This window comes from Armigeres subalbatus, chromosome 3 (genome assembly GCF_024139115.2).
Source record: "Armigeres subalbatus isolate Guangzhou_Male chromosome 3, GZ_Asu_2, whole genome shotgun sequence".
NCBI lineage: Eukaryota > Metazoa > Arthropoda > Insecta > Diptera > Culicidae > Armigeres > Armigeres subalbatus.
The window spans coordinates 129,624,671-129,641,351 of NC_085141.1; the positions used below are offsets into that span (position 1 = coordinate 129,624,671).

Here is a 16,681-nt window from a genome sequence, read left to right on the forward strand (position 1 = left end):
CCTACAGTCAAATTTCACTCGTTGGGCTATATCTTTAGATGGGCTACGATTTAGTTGGGCGCCCGTTAGTTGGGCTGTAGCCCATTTAAAACGAAGATGGACGTCAAATTATGACATCAACGGCAGTTTTTTTTTCTTTTTCGCAGTTGGCAGCTCTGAATTGTATTCGCTGATTTGACAGATGAAATCTCAGCCCAACTAACGAAAGTCTTTCACTAGATGGGCTACGAGTTTAGCCCAACGAGCGAAAGTTGACTGTATATATCACAAAGAACCATGGCTCCGTAAAGTGTTATACACGCCTGAGCCTACCAAATAAACGAACTTGGAAAAAAAATCCAATTATTTATGTATTATGTTATGTACGTGATAAGTATGAACAATTCAATCAACTTCTTTGTGTTTCCTCCATCGAATACTTTCTAATTTTTGCCTCTCTCGTTTAACCCTTATGCGGCCGACGGGGTACCCGTGTTCCTTTTCAAATTCAAGTGGTGATATTTCAATGAATTTTTATAGCTGAAAGCTGAAACTCAGTGACATCTAAGAACTCCATAAAATGTAGCATCTGTGAGAAAATCACGTTGATACAGTGAGGAGGGACGTGGGGAGGGGCATCTGATTTTTTTTACCACGTGGATGGCCGACAGGGTACCCGTGTTCCCATAAATTGATATTTTCATAACTTAAACAATTTTCAACCGATTTAGATAATTTTGACAGTTTTGGAAACAGAAACTCATATACTTTTTGCCCATTGTCAAGGTTTACAGCTTTTGTCCATGGTTATACAAGAAATCTTTGAAGTAAGGCTTCCCAAGCAACCAGAAGTTCAGATTTTACTTAAATTTACTCTTAACCGAACTAATTGGTTCACTATGGTTCACATCAAGTTCCAAGCATCCTTAACGGAACTTTAAAGTTCACTTAAAGTTCCGTTACATACAAAAAATTACTTAAAATGAGAGCTGATTAAGCCAAAATAGCCCTTCTTATCCGAACTTCTGGTTGCTTGGGTTAAGAGTCTACACACGTAACCGAAGGACTATCAACCAGTTTCAAATATATTACATGCTCATTGCGCTTCTTAGAATAGTCGGTGTTCACAGTATATATTCGGGATTCAAAAAACCCCTGGAGTAAGGCCTAAGTCATCCAAAAAATCCCTGGATTAAGATCTTATGGTCTGCTAACGTAACCAAAGGTCTATCGTGTAAATTCAAAAACGCTACATGCTCTTTATGGTGCAATATATGTTCCGGGTCATCCAATGACCTTTTCTTAAAACATGTTTGCATTCCAAGTATTTCTTGTTGCTGTCATTGATTCCAGGTAGTCTACGAACTCCATACAGTCAAGGTCTTCGGATCAATCTCCGCAATGGAGGCAGTTAACGAAGAATAAACAAGTTGCGTGACCCCTTCTTGGTATATGTTTGTATTTTAAGTAGTTCTTGTTGTTCTCGTGGGCTCCAGGAAGTCTACGAACTCCATAGAGTCAAGATCTGTGGATCAACCTCAGTAACGGAGGCAGTTATTGAAGAATAAACAAGTTGTGTGACCCCTTCTTGGTATTTGTTTGTATTCCAAGTAATTCTTGTTGTTGTCATTGGTTCCAGGTAGTCTACAAACTCCATACATTCAAGGTCTGTGGATCAACCTCCGTAATGGAGGCAGTTATTGAAGAATAAACAAGTTGTGTGACCCCTTCTTGATATACACTGGATTTTGTTTTTACGCGATTTACATTTTCTCAATTTTCCACTCATCCTAAATGTTTAACGTATATTAATTAACATGTGATTTTTCTTTGATTTATTCTGGATTTTTTGAAACATGTTGCGAAGAGTTTGGTGGCAAATTGAAGTCACACGATCAAAAATACGAGCGAAAAAAAATCGTGTAAAAACAAAATCCTGTGTATATATATATCTGTTTTTCATGTAGTTCTTGTTGTTGTCGTGAGTTCCAGGTAGTCTACGAACTCCATACAGTCAAGCTCTTCGGATCAATCTCCGTGATGGAGGCAGTTATCGGAGAATAAACAAGTTGCATGACCCCTTCTTGGTATATGTTTGAATTCCAAGTAGTTCCTGTTGTTGTCGTGAGTTCCAGGTAGTCTACGAACTCCATACAGTCAAGTTCTTCGAATCAATCTCCGTAGTGGAGGCAGTTATCGAAGAATAAACAAGTTGTGTGACCCCTTTTTGGCATATGTTTGTATTCCAAGTAGTTCTGGTTGTTGTCGTGGGCTCTGGGTAGTCTACGAACGTCATAGATTCAAGGTCGGTGGATCAACCTCCGTAATGGAGGCAGTTATTGAAGAATAAACATGTTTTGTGACCCCTTCTTGGCATATGTTTGTTTTTCATGTAGTTCTTGTTGTTGTCGTGAGTTCCAGGTAGTCTACGAACTCCATACAGTCAAGGTCTTCAGAACGATCTCCGTAATGGAGGCGTTTATCGAAGAATAAACAAGTTGCGTGACCCTTTTTGGTATATGTTTGTATTTCATGTAGTTCTTGTTGTTGTCGTGAGTTCCAGGTAGTCTACAAATTCCATACAGACAAGATCTTCGGATCAATCTCCGTAATGGAGGCAGTTATCGAAGAATAAACAAGTTGCGTGACTCCTTCTTGGTATATGTGTGTATTCCAAGTAGTTCTTGTTGTTGTCGAGGACTCCAGGTAGTCTACGAACTCCATAGAGTCAAGGTCTGGGGATCGACCTCGGTAACGTAGGCAGCGTTCGAAGAATAAACAAGTTTTGTGACCCCTTCTTGATATATGTTCGTATTCCAAGTAGTTCTTGTTGTCGTTGGCTCAGGGTAGTCTACGAACTCCATAGATTCAAGGTCGGTGGATCAACCTCCGTAATGGAGGCAGTTATTGAAGAATAAACAAGTTATGTGACTCCTTCTTGGTATATGTTTGTATTTCATGTAGTTCTTGTTGTTGTCGTGAGTTCCAGGTAGTCTACGAACTCCATACAGTCAAGATCTTCAGATCTATCTCCGTTATGGAGGCAGTTATCGAAAAATAAACAAGTTACGTGACCCCTTCTTTGTATATGTGTGTATTTCAAGTAGTTCTTGTTGTTGTTGAGGACTCCAGGTAATCTACGAACTCCATAGAGTCAATGTACGATAACGGAGGCAGTTATTGAAAAAAACAAGTTGTGTGACGCCTTCATGGTATTTGTTTGTATTCTAAGTAGTTCTTGTTGCCATTGATTCCAGGTAGTCTACGAACTCCATAGAGTCAAGGTCTGTGGATCAATATTCGTAATGGAGGCAGTTATTGAAGAATGAACAAATTTTGTGACCCCTTCTTGGTATATGTTTGTATTCCAAGTAGTTCTTGTTGTCGTGGGCTCCAGGTAGTCTACGAACTCCATAGATTCAAAGTCTATGGATCAACCTCCGTAATTCAGGCAGTTATTGAATAATAAACAAGTTGTCTGACCCCTTCTTGGTATATGTTTGTATTCCATGTAGTTCTTGTTGTTGTCGTGAGTTCCAGGTAATCTACGAACTCCATACAGTCAAGATCTTCGGATCAATCTCCGTAATGGAGGCAGTTATAGAAGAATAAACAAGTGGCGTGACCCTTTCTTGGTATATGTTTGTATTCCAAGTAGTTCTTGTTGTTGTCGTGGGCTCCAGGTAGTCTACGAACTCCATAGAGTCAAGGTTGGCGGATCAATCTCCGTAACGGATGCAGTTATTGAAGAACAACTGGGAGGGATGGAAGGTAGCGGTTTTTCTTCAATACCTTTTCCGAAATTAATCTATCACATGTTGGGCATATGTATAATCGAGTTTCAGACATAGTAATTAATTTCCACTCCGGGTGGCTCAATACCCGGAACACAGGCAATTAACTTTGGATGTACTGAACTCGAAAGGCGATCTCTCTTCGCTTATGTGGTCGGGTTGGGATCTGACGACCAACTTGCACAATCTTACACAACCCTACTTCATCGAGCGCCGTGGTGATGAAGCAAGTGTGTAGGAGCCAGATAATACTAAATACTCATCCTACGTGGTTGGCATTGTACAAAAACATATATGAGAGAGTTAGTTCTGAGCAGTCTTCACGAAAACATGAGCGGCGCTGAGCTTGTGTGCAGTTTTTGCCAGTGCATGTTCATCCTTAGCGCGCGCTCTCTTTCAAGCTCGTGTTCACCGTCAACATTGAACATGGGTGCGAAAAATGAACGCGGTGCGGTTCAGCTCAGGCTCGAGCTCAAGCTCAAAACTTGGGCTGTGTGCTCATGGAGCATGCTGTGTGCTCAGACTGTGTGCTTAGGCTGCTGTAAACTGAGGCTGTGAGCGTAGGTTGTGGGCCGAGCGTGAAGCATCACGATTATGCGGCAATGCGGCACGTTTCATATGCGGCATATATAGTTGAGGTTGAAGGCAAAAAACGATTCGGAGCAGGATGCCTTTATTGGGGCCTTGATTCAGAGTTTGTAGATGACAAGATATAGTTTCAGCATTTGTAGATAAACATGGCAGCATTGATTATTTTACGATATAAGTAAAATATACAATATTTTATTGCTATATGCAAGATTTTATTGCTTGAATATTTTTCAAATGTGTGCATCTGACCTTGATAGCAATGAGTAGAAGTATGCGCAAACCTAAATCTCACTGTACAGAATATTTAAGATTTATTATTCATATCATGAATTTTTATTTTTGTTTTTCATGAAGATTTATTAGAAGCATTTGAAAACTACTTTCTAAAAACTGGTCTATATGGAAGCATTGGTGTTTTTTTTCTTTATGATTCTTCTCTCGGTTGTAAATCCCTTAGTATGTGGAAAGCGTGTTATGTTTTATTTATTAAAGATTGTAGAAAATAAACCGAAGCTTGGAACTTTCACATAAAAAAATAAGTGTGTTAGCAAAGATACACATAATATTATTATTTCTGTTATTAAAACTATTAAACTCAATTGGGGAGATGAATGAAACGCATACAATCTTTCCAGAAAAACGAAAAACGTAAAAATGTTCAATAAACGGCAAAATTAAATAAAAGCCACCAACATGTTTCGGTCCAGTCTAAAATGTTTTCGGGTGGAAAATATTCTCGACACTCTGGGCATAGTTTATTCATTGTGTTTACCGCAAATGATAAAAAAAATACACCTTCATTCAATGGCAGGCAAGCTTTCAATTAACTGTGTAATGTAAATGCTAATAGGGAACACTAAGTTGGGAACTAATAAGGAAAATAGCAGTTGGAATAAAAATCCATTGAGGAAGAGATGAAGATATTTCGATAATGTTGACTATTGGTCAACCTATTTTATTTTCCACAAACTTTCAACAGATTATATTGAACATATTGAAAAGTAGAGCGGAGGACCAGTTGGACTGTACCCCCAATTTCCGTCCGCAACGTCTTCCAACCATATGATTCAATTTTGCGTACATCACTAGAAATCTGCAGATGCTAACTGCGTACTAGAATCCAAGTAATTCAGTTCTAATGCGCCCAAGTAATAAGCTTTGCGGACGGGAATGGTTGATGCTGCCCTAATGGTTCGATAGCCTAATACAAAAAGTCCGTGATTTAAGATTCTTGCAGTAGTTTTCAGTAATTCCGGTTTCACACGGATACTTAATCAATCGTTATGTAAATACTTCTGATCGTTGTTGTTTGCAAAAGTGTTGGCCAATATCGGGAACTTGTGCGGAATTTTAAAATATGATCGTGTGCCTACTCGTTTGAATCAATACACTGAAGTCAGTTTTCACACGGACAATATCCCGTATACGTATAGGATACGTATATTCCGAAAACCGCATAAAAAACGACTTAATCGAAAACAGTTTTTTTGCGATTTCCACTTATACAATGTGAATCCACGTAAAAAGCGACCCCAGTATACACATTCATAATAATACTATTTTTACTTGTGTTAAGAAGTTTGATATGAACATCAAAATCACATACCAAAATGATAAGCCAAGCTCAAACCAATGTCTGTGGATTGGAACCAATGTTTTGTACCGTGCTCAAAGCGGCGCTCACAGCCGCGCTGAAAACATCAATGTTCGAGCGCCGCTGTGAGCGCGGTGCAAAACATGAGCATCCAGCCTGCGCTCGTGTTCATGTTCATTTGTACGAGTGCACATTCGAGCCCGAAGCGAATGTTCATTCGAGTGCGGCAGCATGGATAAACATCTGCGCGGGGCTGCACCTTGAAGACTGGTTCTGAGAATGTATTGCGAGAGTTCGGCTACATGCCCGGTGCTGTGAATTTGGTTTCATCAGTACCCGCTAAGCTGCGGAGGACGACGGAGTGAGTCAACCTCATCTGAGTGAATGTACGCAATCCTAGTACAGTAACCGTTCGATAACTGCAAAATGTTTACTTTTCAGTTATCGAATGCCGTTCGATAACTGCAACGCACTCTAGACGTCAAACGGTTGTCAATCGACGTCAGATGCAATAAAAGTGCATCTAAATGTGCAGCGCAATGCAGCTGTCATTGAGTCTGACATCGGTTTGAAGTTTAGCGGTCCGATAACTGTAAAACTGTCGCAACTATCGAATTGCAGTTTTCGAACGTCTGCTGTAGTTTTTGTTTTTGCCATGGTACTAGGTAGTCTATGAACTCCATATAGAAATGATCTGTTCGGAGACGAGGCACACAGCAAATAATTTTGAAAATTCAACGACGTGTAAAACTGCAGGTTACCCCATCAAACGAATTAACATTCGATATTCAATTAAATTTGATTGAATTTTACAAGCAAGCACCGTTTAAGTTTATTTCGATTTAAAAGAATAGTGAGATCGATTGAATGTTACGTTTATTTGCATGCTCCAAATATGTGCATGAAAATACATTTAAAATCACAACATATTTTTATCTGTGCAGCCTCGGGTTGAAAGTGTCCCTAATAAAGACATAATAAAGAAGAATGATCTGCAAATCAACCCACGAACGGAAGGCTATTGGTATATGTTTGCATTTCAAGTAGTTCAAGTTGTTGTCATTAGCTCTGGTCAGTTATTGAAGAATAAAAAAGATGTGAAACCTCATCTTGATATATTAGCATTCCAAGTAGTTACTGTTGTCTTGTTGTTGTTGGTTCCAAGCAGTACACAAACTTCATTCATATAACTAATATGAAGTTGTCTATTCTTTGGAAATGCAAGATATAAATAAATTGGAGCGATACAACTTCACGCCGAGAACGTGAGGGAAAAAACGGGCTAATATCGCTAAGATCATGTACTATATTAAAATTAGATTAAGGACACTCCTCACGGAATTCTAGTTTCAAAGTGCTCGCGTTTTCGGAGGCACACCAATCGATACGAAGGCGGCGCACAACTGTCATTTTTGTTGATTTAGCTTTGCTACGTCCCAGCATGCGTGAAATAATAAAAATGACAATTGTGCGTTGCTTCCGCATCGAGTGGTGTGCCCCCGAAAACGCGAGCACTCTGGAACTTGCACTCCGTAAGGAGTGACCTTAAAGACCCTCTAGATATTCGTGTAAGCCTAGAAGTCTTACTCCATAAATTTCTAGGATGACCATTAGCATATGCCATAAACGCATTTTATTCATGGACCCCAAAGGCATGTACTAAATTTAAAACAGGCTGATATATCTCTGGTGTAGATCCTAATGCCTTACTTCAGGGTTTTCTTGGATGACCATGAACATTTGAAATGGGTGCATTCTATTCTACGTACCATAAAAGGCATATATAACTATTCAAATAGGCCTGGTTACGCGTGAAGTTCTTGAGGATTGTTCAAGTGTTCTCTTAGATAAAGCCTGTCCACGTTAAATTTCGGACACTGTGACAATGTCCAATTGATTTGAAGCCATTTTATCACTTTGGACAAGAACGAAAACACGCTGAACGAATCACATAAAGCGGAGAGATTGAGTTGTCATGTAAATTGATCTTCCCAGTGGTTTGTGAAAATTTTAAAAAATCGCCTTGGATGATGAGTGTCCGAAATTTAACGTGGACAGGCTTTACCCATGAACATATGGAATGAAAGCGGTATATTCTATGTACCACAAATGGCATATGACACTTTTGAAACAATCCGAAAAGTATCTGGTTACGTGTGAAGATCCTGAGGCCTATTCTAGCATTTTCTTGGAAGGCCATAAACATATGCAATGGACGTATTCTATTCTATGTACCACAAAGGACATGTACCAATTTTGAAACAAGCCAAAAGATCTCTGGGTACCCATGCAGATTTAAAGGCCTATTCCAGGGTTTTCTTGGATGACCATAAACATATGCAATGGACGCAATCTATTCTATGTACCTCAAAGGGCATGTAACACTTTTGAAAAAATCTGAAAGATCTTTGGTTACGCGTGTAGATCTTAAGGCCTTTTCCAGGGTTTTCTTGGATGACCATGAACATATGCAATAAAAGCGTTCTATTCAATGTACCACAAAGGGTATGTACCAGTTTTGAAACAATCTAAAAGATCTCTGGTTATGCGTGTAGATTAGGGTGGCTCAAATTAGTATGGGAAAAACTTTGTTCAATTTTTTTGATGGGCCGCCCTCTTATTCGGTTCTATTTGATGCCCTGATGCTCTGGACAAAATTTCAGCCAAATCGGTCAACGTTTGGGCGGTGCTAAACTCGTTGGATGTTTATATGGGAAAATGTATGCATAAACAACCAAAACAGTAAGTAGCAGCTGGACTACACAACTTACGATGAAAAACTATGATACTCATTCTTGGAGAATTTAATACAGAATGTTATGCAGAAAACCGCGAGAAGATTCGAGTTTGCCCGGCTAAGTTATTAGTATTTCTCTGCAATGGGGTTTGAGCAAATTTCCTTTCTTTTACCTTTGAAAAGAAATAAATTCACCATTACAACACTCCAGTAAAATGCTAATATCTTTGCGTAATAAACTCTAATCTTCTCACGGTTTTCAGCATAACATTCTGTATTTTATTTTACAAGAACTGAATGAGTATCATGGTTCTTGATCGTAAATTGTGCCGTCCAACTGCAAATCACTGTTTTTGGATGTTTCTGCATACATTTTTCAATATAAACTTCCAACGAGTTTAGCACTGCCCAAACGTTGACCGATTTGGCTGAAATTTTGTCCAGAGCATCAGGGCATCAAATAGAACCGAATAAAAGGGCGGCCCATCAAAAAATTTGAAAAAGTGTTTTTTGAGCCACCTTAGTGTAGATCTTAAGGCCTTTTCCAGGATTTTCTTGGATGACCATCAACATATGCAACGAAAGCGCTCTTTTCTATGTACCACAAAGGACATGCACCACTTTTGAAACAATCTAAAAGATCTCTGGTTACGCGTGTAGACCTGAAGGCCTTTTCCAGGGTTTTCTTGGATGACCATGAACATATGCAATGAAGGCGCCAGAGGACTTATCCGAGAGATTTCTTCGATAGCGCAGAACATATGTGGTAATCACATTTGATTTCAAGATGCGCAAAGAGCATGTACCACTTTTGAGACAAGTCCATAGACCCATGGTTACGAGTGTAGACATTAAGGCCTTACTCCAGAGATTTCTTGGATGACTCGGAACGTATACTGTGAACGCATTCTATGCTAAGTACCACAAAAAGCATGTACCGTATTTGAATTTACATAATAGGCCTTTGGTTACGTGAGTAGATTTTTAGGCTTTACTCCAGAGATTTCTCGGATGACTAAGACCTCATTTCAGGGATTTCTGCATTACCCGAAGCATATACTGTGAACACCTTCAATTCTAAGAAGCGCAATGAGCTTGTAGCATATTTGAAACTGGTTGAATGGCCTTTGGTTACGCGTGTAGACTCTTAAGCCTTACTTCAAAGATTTCTTGTATAACCATGGGCATAAGCTGTAAATCTTGACAATGGGCGAAAAGTATATGAGTTTCTGTTTCCAAAACTGTCAAAATTATCCAAATCGGTTGAAAATTGTTGAAGTTATGAGAATATCAATTTATGGGAACACGGGTACCCTGTCGGCCATCCACGTGTGTTTTTTTTGTTGGCCGCATAAGGGTTAACCAGGGGATTGAAGAGAAGGCTAATACGCCTACCCACCATTCATTCAATATGGCGTACGATGTTTTTGTTTTAACTTCGTTTTATTCATGATAACAAAACTTCGGAAGTATCGATGAGCTATTTTTCGACATAAGGAAGCCATACAAACACAAAAGGCTAGATGTACCTCAACTAATTGGAAGTTTTCGCCAAGAGAAGTTAATTGCCGATAACTAGCACTAACTGCGTATGAACCAATCACCCATAATGAGCGCTGAATTCGGGTGTACTACCCACAAACTGGGTACCAAAAACCGAAGTACCAAAACGATATTGAGTAGAGAGCCATTGTACCGCGGATGACACGCGTTTCACCCTCCTGCGTTTAACAAAGTTATACCGATAGGCTATCGTTTCACTCCGTAAACAACCGATTTTTTTGCAACAAGTTTTATTCGACAGATAGTAAGCCTAGTTGATCATTATTGAATTTGATAACGATTAAAACTTTCAAAGGGAATGGTTAGGCGGGGGGGGGGGTGGGGGAGGTTCTAAGATGGGTCAGGGCCATTTTTGAGCATCGTATACATTTCATTGTGGAGATTATGACTTTGTAGGAGGAATAATTTGGTTCTACTATATTGTCACTCGATTTGATGATAAAATTTTGGTAGAGTAACATATTTTTTAGCATCGTTTCTTATGCGAAACACAATTTCTATAATACGTGTAATCTCGTCGAGCAATCTAAAATTTAAACATTTTTAGTAATATAGTAAAAGTATCATAAGTAATGTAGGCCTTGTTGTACTAACTGCGTTGAAAAAAAATAAATTTGATCGAAAATTAGACATTCTAATAATTCTATAATTTCTGTCTTCTAGAAAACAATACACGAACGGCTTGTTGCCAATTCTTCATCCAAAGCTTAAAAATCCTTTTATTTCAATAAAATCATTGGCAATAAAACTATCAATCTGTGTGTGATTTAAAAATAAGAATGAGAATAATATTAATTGCAGAATTAAAAGATGACCCATCTTGCCCCGCTGTTTGACCCATCTTACCCCGGCAATTTTGATTGACAGAAAATAGACTTCTACTTTAATGACAAAAGTGAAATTTTTGTTATTTCATACTCCTGGCTTACAGATTATGAGCTATTTTTATTAATCCACGTTGAAAAGTTGAATTTAAATGTTACTGTTTTGAGGCATTCAGGGTTCGCCTTAGGTGACCCATCTTACCCCATCATACCCTACATCGAACCATATAATCGCCATATAAGGTATAATTCTGCGGTATAATTATATTACTTATTACATATACAGTATACAAATATCATTTGACAATTCTCAAAAACAGTTAAGTATTTTATTCGGAATTTCAACAATAGTCCGTTCGGAGTGCCAACACAAATCTGTTTGGATTTGCGGTTCAGAATCACAAAAAGATTACGTTCGGGATGCCAAAAGGATTCCTTTCGAGATAAAAAAAAATTGTTCCGAACCGCATAAGAAATTTGTTCGGAATCACATTAAAATTTCGTTCGGGATAAAAAAAATGGTTCCGAACCTCATTAGAAATTTGTTCGGAATCACATTAAAATTTTGTCCGGATCACGAATTAAACCCGTACCTATTGATTCGTAGAAAGAATTCGTTTGGAATCCCAGAACGGTGCCTTTTTGTAAAGCAGATGGATGCCGTTTGGAACTCCACAAAAATACTCTATTCGGAATTCCAAAAAGAATTTCTCTTAGAATCCCGAAAGGATTCCTTGTAAAATCCCAAAAGGTCTCCTTGCGGATTCCCAATAGGACTCTTTTCGAAATCTTCAAGGATCCTAAAAGGATTCATTCGGATTGACATTTTTTTTTAAAGAATTCCAATCACATAAAAGTGAAAGTGAACTAAATGGCTTTCGTGTCACATAAATTACAATACATCAATTCAATTCTATAGACCAATTCAAATAGCTTGCTAAATTATATCTATACTGCCTGTAGCTTGTGTATATCTGTTTCATATGTGTAGGAAACCTTGCAAAGATATGACAATTATGTGATTACAGAAAGTATTGTAATAAATAACAGATTTTCGTATACCTAATAGCGCCTTTCTGTTCCACTTTTTATTGGCATTACATCCCCCACTGGGACATTGTCGCCTCGCAATGTATTGTTCATTACACACTTACTTGGTTATTAGCTGCGAAGTTTCCAAGTCAAATTACAATTTTTGCATTTGTATATCATAAGACTAACATGATGATACTTTTATGCCCAGGGAAGTCTTCAAATTTTCCAACTCGAAAAATTCCGAGACGACCGGGAATCGAATTCAGCCACCTTCAGCATGGTCTTGCGTTGTAGCCGCGCATCTTACCGCACGGCTGAAGAAGGCCCGCGTCGTGATTATGTTTTTCTTGCATCCCCCTAATTGATTCTGATTGCATCTGATCTCCGATGAGTAATGATTGGCAGGGTATAACGCCTCCCTAGCACACAACAGCTTAATAATGTTCTTTAGTCTAATAACTGTTCCAGGAAGTGTTAACTCAGAAGTTTAAAATCTCTCAAAACTAGACAAAAATTGTATTCCAACCTAACGGAGATTACAGTCCTTCAGCCATGATTAAAAAACTAACGGTGTACGCAGTTCGAAATTGCTCAGTCGACGGCGCAGATCATCACATCGATAAATATTTATTGTATGCTGTCGAATGCCATTGTTTGTGTAGTTTGAATTGATTTCGCTTTGGCCAAACTAGACAGGAGGTCGTAGCACTTCATCATATCCTTCTGGGTGATACCGAATAGAATGCAGACCAACCTGTTGCGCTTGGCGCCTGATATATTTCCGCAACGATGTTCGCCGGAGTATATACATGAAGTATGTACTGTATGCTGAGTGTATATTCGAAGTTTGGCGGCGGAATATCCCCGTAGATAGACGGAAGGTTTCCTGTGGCGAGCATCCTTGATGGTATGAATACTCGAATGCACCGCCGTTCTCAAGATCGGTACCAATTGCGTCATAGAGTGTGATCTCAATCTACAGGAGGAAACGCGGAAGTTAGAATAGCTAAATACAAAATTTAAAATTATATTTGGGCTTCACCGACAGGGTATCGTAAGATAAATTACAATTCCTTACCTAGAAAAAACCGCTAAGCTTTGCAACGGGTAGTATCTTTGCGTAGTTTCCCTTATTCAGATTTTTGCTGCTTTTTATGAATACGTCCAGCTTCTTGATGGCTGTCACAAAAGCGAGGAAAGACCGCAAAATTTGCAAATTTGCAAAATTTATTAACTACGGGGCCGACCAAGACCAAAATTCACTGAACACCCACGACACAGATCAATGAAATGTTTACGAAAGTTACAAAACGGTGATAGAAGAAAGAGGAAACAAAAAAAATCAATGCTGCCAGTTATGCACGGAAAAACACACAAAACTGATAACTGACAGGCTGGCTATAGTGTCTTTTCAACTGTATACCTAGAACTCTACACACCAATGGAGACTTCAAGCGCAACACCGAAAAAATACAAGTGCCACATCCCGGTTATTAGTTCCTGGTGTTGCTTCACCAACATTATAAGTGAATTTTACTGACTTTATTGGTATACTTTACCCATAACTATGATGTACCCAAATATGGGTGAATCAAGTACCCATAAATAGGTAAAGGAAACTAAGCGTGTAGGGGAAAGAAATGGCAGAAATGACGCTTAACTTTTAAAAAGAACATATGTCACCTTTTTTTCATGAATTAATTTGTGTACTGCAATCAAAAGCTATCATATTGGTCTGTTGATCGCAATATTAAAATTCATTCATTCATTCATGTTTCTTAGGTCATTTTGAAAAAATAAACGAGAATTTTCAGTGTATACATGAAATCTTAAAATAGGTACTTTAAAGTACTTTAAAATTTTAACTCATTAATGGGTTTCTATGTTTCTTTGTGAAGTTTTTTCTTCCGTGTAAGCTGTGTATTCTATGCTGTCAGTGTGCCGGTTTCGAATAAATTGTGTCTTGGGAGAACATAACCTAGAAAATCGATAGCTTATTTGTTACGAAATAATGATGTCTCATAACTCTTTGAATATTTACTATTTTTTGAGAAGTGCCATCATTATGAAACTCAATAGTGAACAAGAAGAAAACATTCCCCATCGAATGCAACTTGTTGTAGCAAAATCGATTCAGGTTTAGTACTAGAAAATTGGCTAATGTTTCAATGTGCACACACATACGCACACACACACACACGGACACACACACGGACAGACAGACATTTGCTCAGTTTGTCGAGCTGAATCGAATGGTATATAATACTATGGGTCTACAAGCGCTCTATAAAAAGTACGTTTTGGGAGTGAAATGAAAGCCTTTCTGGTACAACTTTGTTGTACGAGAAAGGCAAAAACATGAATACATACCTATTAGCGCTTGAACACAATTTCTATCTAAGTTCGAAATACTATGAAACCAAATCCACAACCAGCAGTAACTAACCAACAGAGGACAGAAGAGACTATCCGTCAATCCCATGGTTGGCTAGCTAGTTTTGTATCGTACAGTACGGTACGTTTTTTCTTCTTGAAATAATTGGTCGACCATGGCTTCGCCACCTTGGCTGGTCGATAGGAGACATCCTTGGCGATTAAAGCCGTTATTAATTATTTTTCAGATTAAGGTCAAAGTTGCCTGTGCAGTACATAAAAGTACACACTTAATATTTTTTAACGGGATCTCAGCAAAATGTTAAACTTTTACCGAGTTTCGCACAGCCGTGCCCCAGCAAACATGTTTTTTGCCGAGATTTCTGTCAAAATTGCTGAAAATCAGCAAATAATTTGCCGAAAATCAGCTAACAAACGTCATTTTTGCCGGGATATCAGTTTTTATTTTGCCTGGCAGACGGTTGTGCGGATTTCTGCCGAGCTGCAGAATTAAAAACTGAGTGTGTATTATCCATTAGACTCGGTCCATGGCTACACGTCGCCAACCACGCAGTCTACGGAGGATTCGCAAGTCATCTTCTACCTGATCGATCCACCTTGCCCGCACCTCGCCTTCTTGTGCCCGTCGGATCGTTGTCGAAAACCACTTTCACCGGATTACTGTCCGACATTCTGGCTACGTGCCCGGTCCACCGCAGTCGTCCGATTTTCGCGGTGTGAACGATGAATGCAACGATGAATGCAACTCGTGGTTGATTCGCCTCCATCGCCTTCATCAGTTTGGTACGCCGGCGAGCTCTATTCGATTGGATCGTCTTGCGGAGTTTGAAGTACGTAAGATTTCCAGCCACTATGCGTCTCTAAATTTCTCTACTGGTATCATTTTAGGCTGTCACCATTATTGAGCCCAAGTATACGAATTCTTCTACCAACTAGATTTCGTCACCATCGATGCAAACTCGCGGTGAGTGGCTCACATTGTCTTCTCTTGAACCTCTTTCTTTCACGTACTTCGTCTTCGACGTGTTGATAACTAGTCCGATCCGCTTAGCTTCCCTTCAGTCTGATGTAAGTTTCCTCCATCTTCGCAAAGTTACGTGCCATAATATCAATGTCGTCAACGAAGCCAAATAGCTGGACGGACTTCGTGAAAATCGTACCACTCGTGTCAATCCCTGCCCTTCGTATTACCCCTTCCAAAGCGATGTTGAATAGCAGACATGAAAGACTATCACCTTGCCGTAACCCTCTGCGCATTTCAAAGGGACTCGAGAAAGCCCCTGAAACTCGAACTACGCACATCACTCGATCCATCGTCGCCTTGATCAAGCGTAGCTGGCCAGAGCTGGTCTTGATCGATTGTATCATATGCGGCTTTGAAGTCGATGAATAGATGATGTGTGGGCACGTTGTATTCGCGGCATTTCTGCAATATTTGGCGAATAACGAACACCTGGTCCGTGGTGGAGCGTTCGCTCACGAAACCCGCCTGGTACTTCCTGGTACGAACTCTTTTGCAATTGGTGCTAGCCGACGACTTAAGAGATTTGGGAGAGTACCTTGTAGGCGGCGTTCAGCAATGTGATTGCGTGGTGATTGCTACAATCCAGCCTATCGCCCTTTGTGTAGATGAAACACACGACACCTTCCATTCACTCCTGCGGCAGAACCCCAAACCTTGCTAATTACCCAGTGCAGCGCTCTAACCAGTGCCTCATCACCCTTTTTAAACAACTCTCCTGATAGTTGATCAAATCCAGAGGCTTTATTGTTTTTCAGCCGGCCGATCTCCTCCTGGATTTCCTGAAGATTCGGAGCCGGAAGTCATATGTCCTGCGCGCGTGTTCCTAGGTTCATAACCATACCGCCACCTTTGTCTGCCACATCGCCATTCAGGTGTTCTTCGTAGTGCTGCCGCCACCTTTGGATCACCTCACGCTCGTTCGTGAGAAGGTTCCCGTTTATGTCCTTACACATATCGGGCTGTGTCACGTGGCCCTTACGCGAACGGTTCAACTTCTCATAGAACTTTCGTGCGTTATTAGGGCGGTACAGTTGCTCCGTCTCTTCACGGTCTCGATCTTCCTGCTGGCGCTTTTTCCTCCGAAAAATCAAGTTTTGTCTGTTCCGCGCTTGTTTGTATCGTGTCTCGTTCGCCCTCGTGCGGTGT

At 39.7% G+C, this 16,681-nt stretch overlaps 1 long non-coding RNA gene across 1 annotated transcript; it reads right to left on the reverse strand.

The window, feature by feature from the left end:
- Window positions 1–12,603: 12,603 nt before the first annotated feature.
- On the reverse strand, window positions 12,604–13,579 carry LOC134219193 (uncharacterized). Its single transcript, XR_009981511.1, has 2 exons — window positions 13,196–13,579; window positions 12,604–13,093 (listed from the first exon to the last, which is right to left on the reverse strand). It is a non-coding gene; the product is annotated as an uncharacterized LOC134219193 (long non-coding RNA).
- Window positions 13,580–16,681: the final 3,102 nt, after the last annotated feature.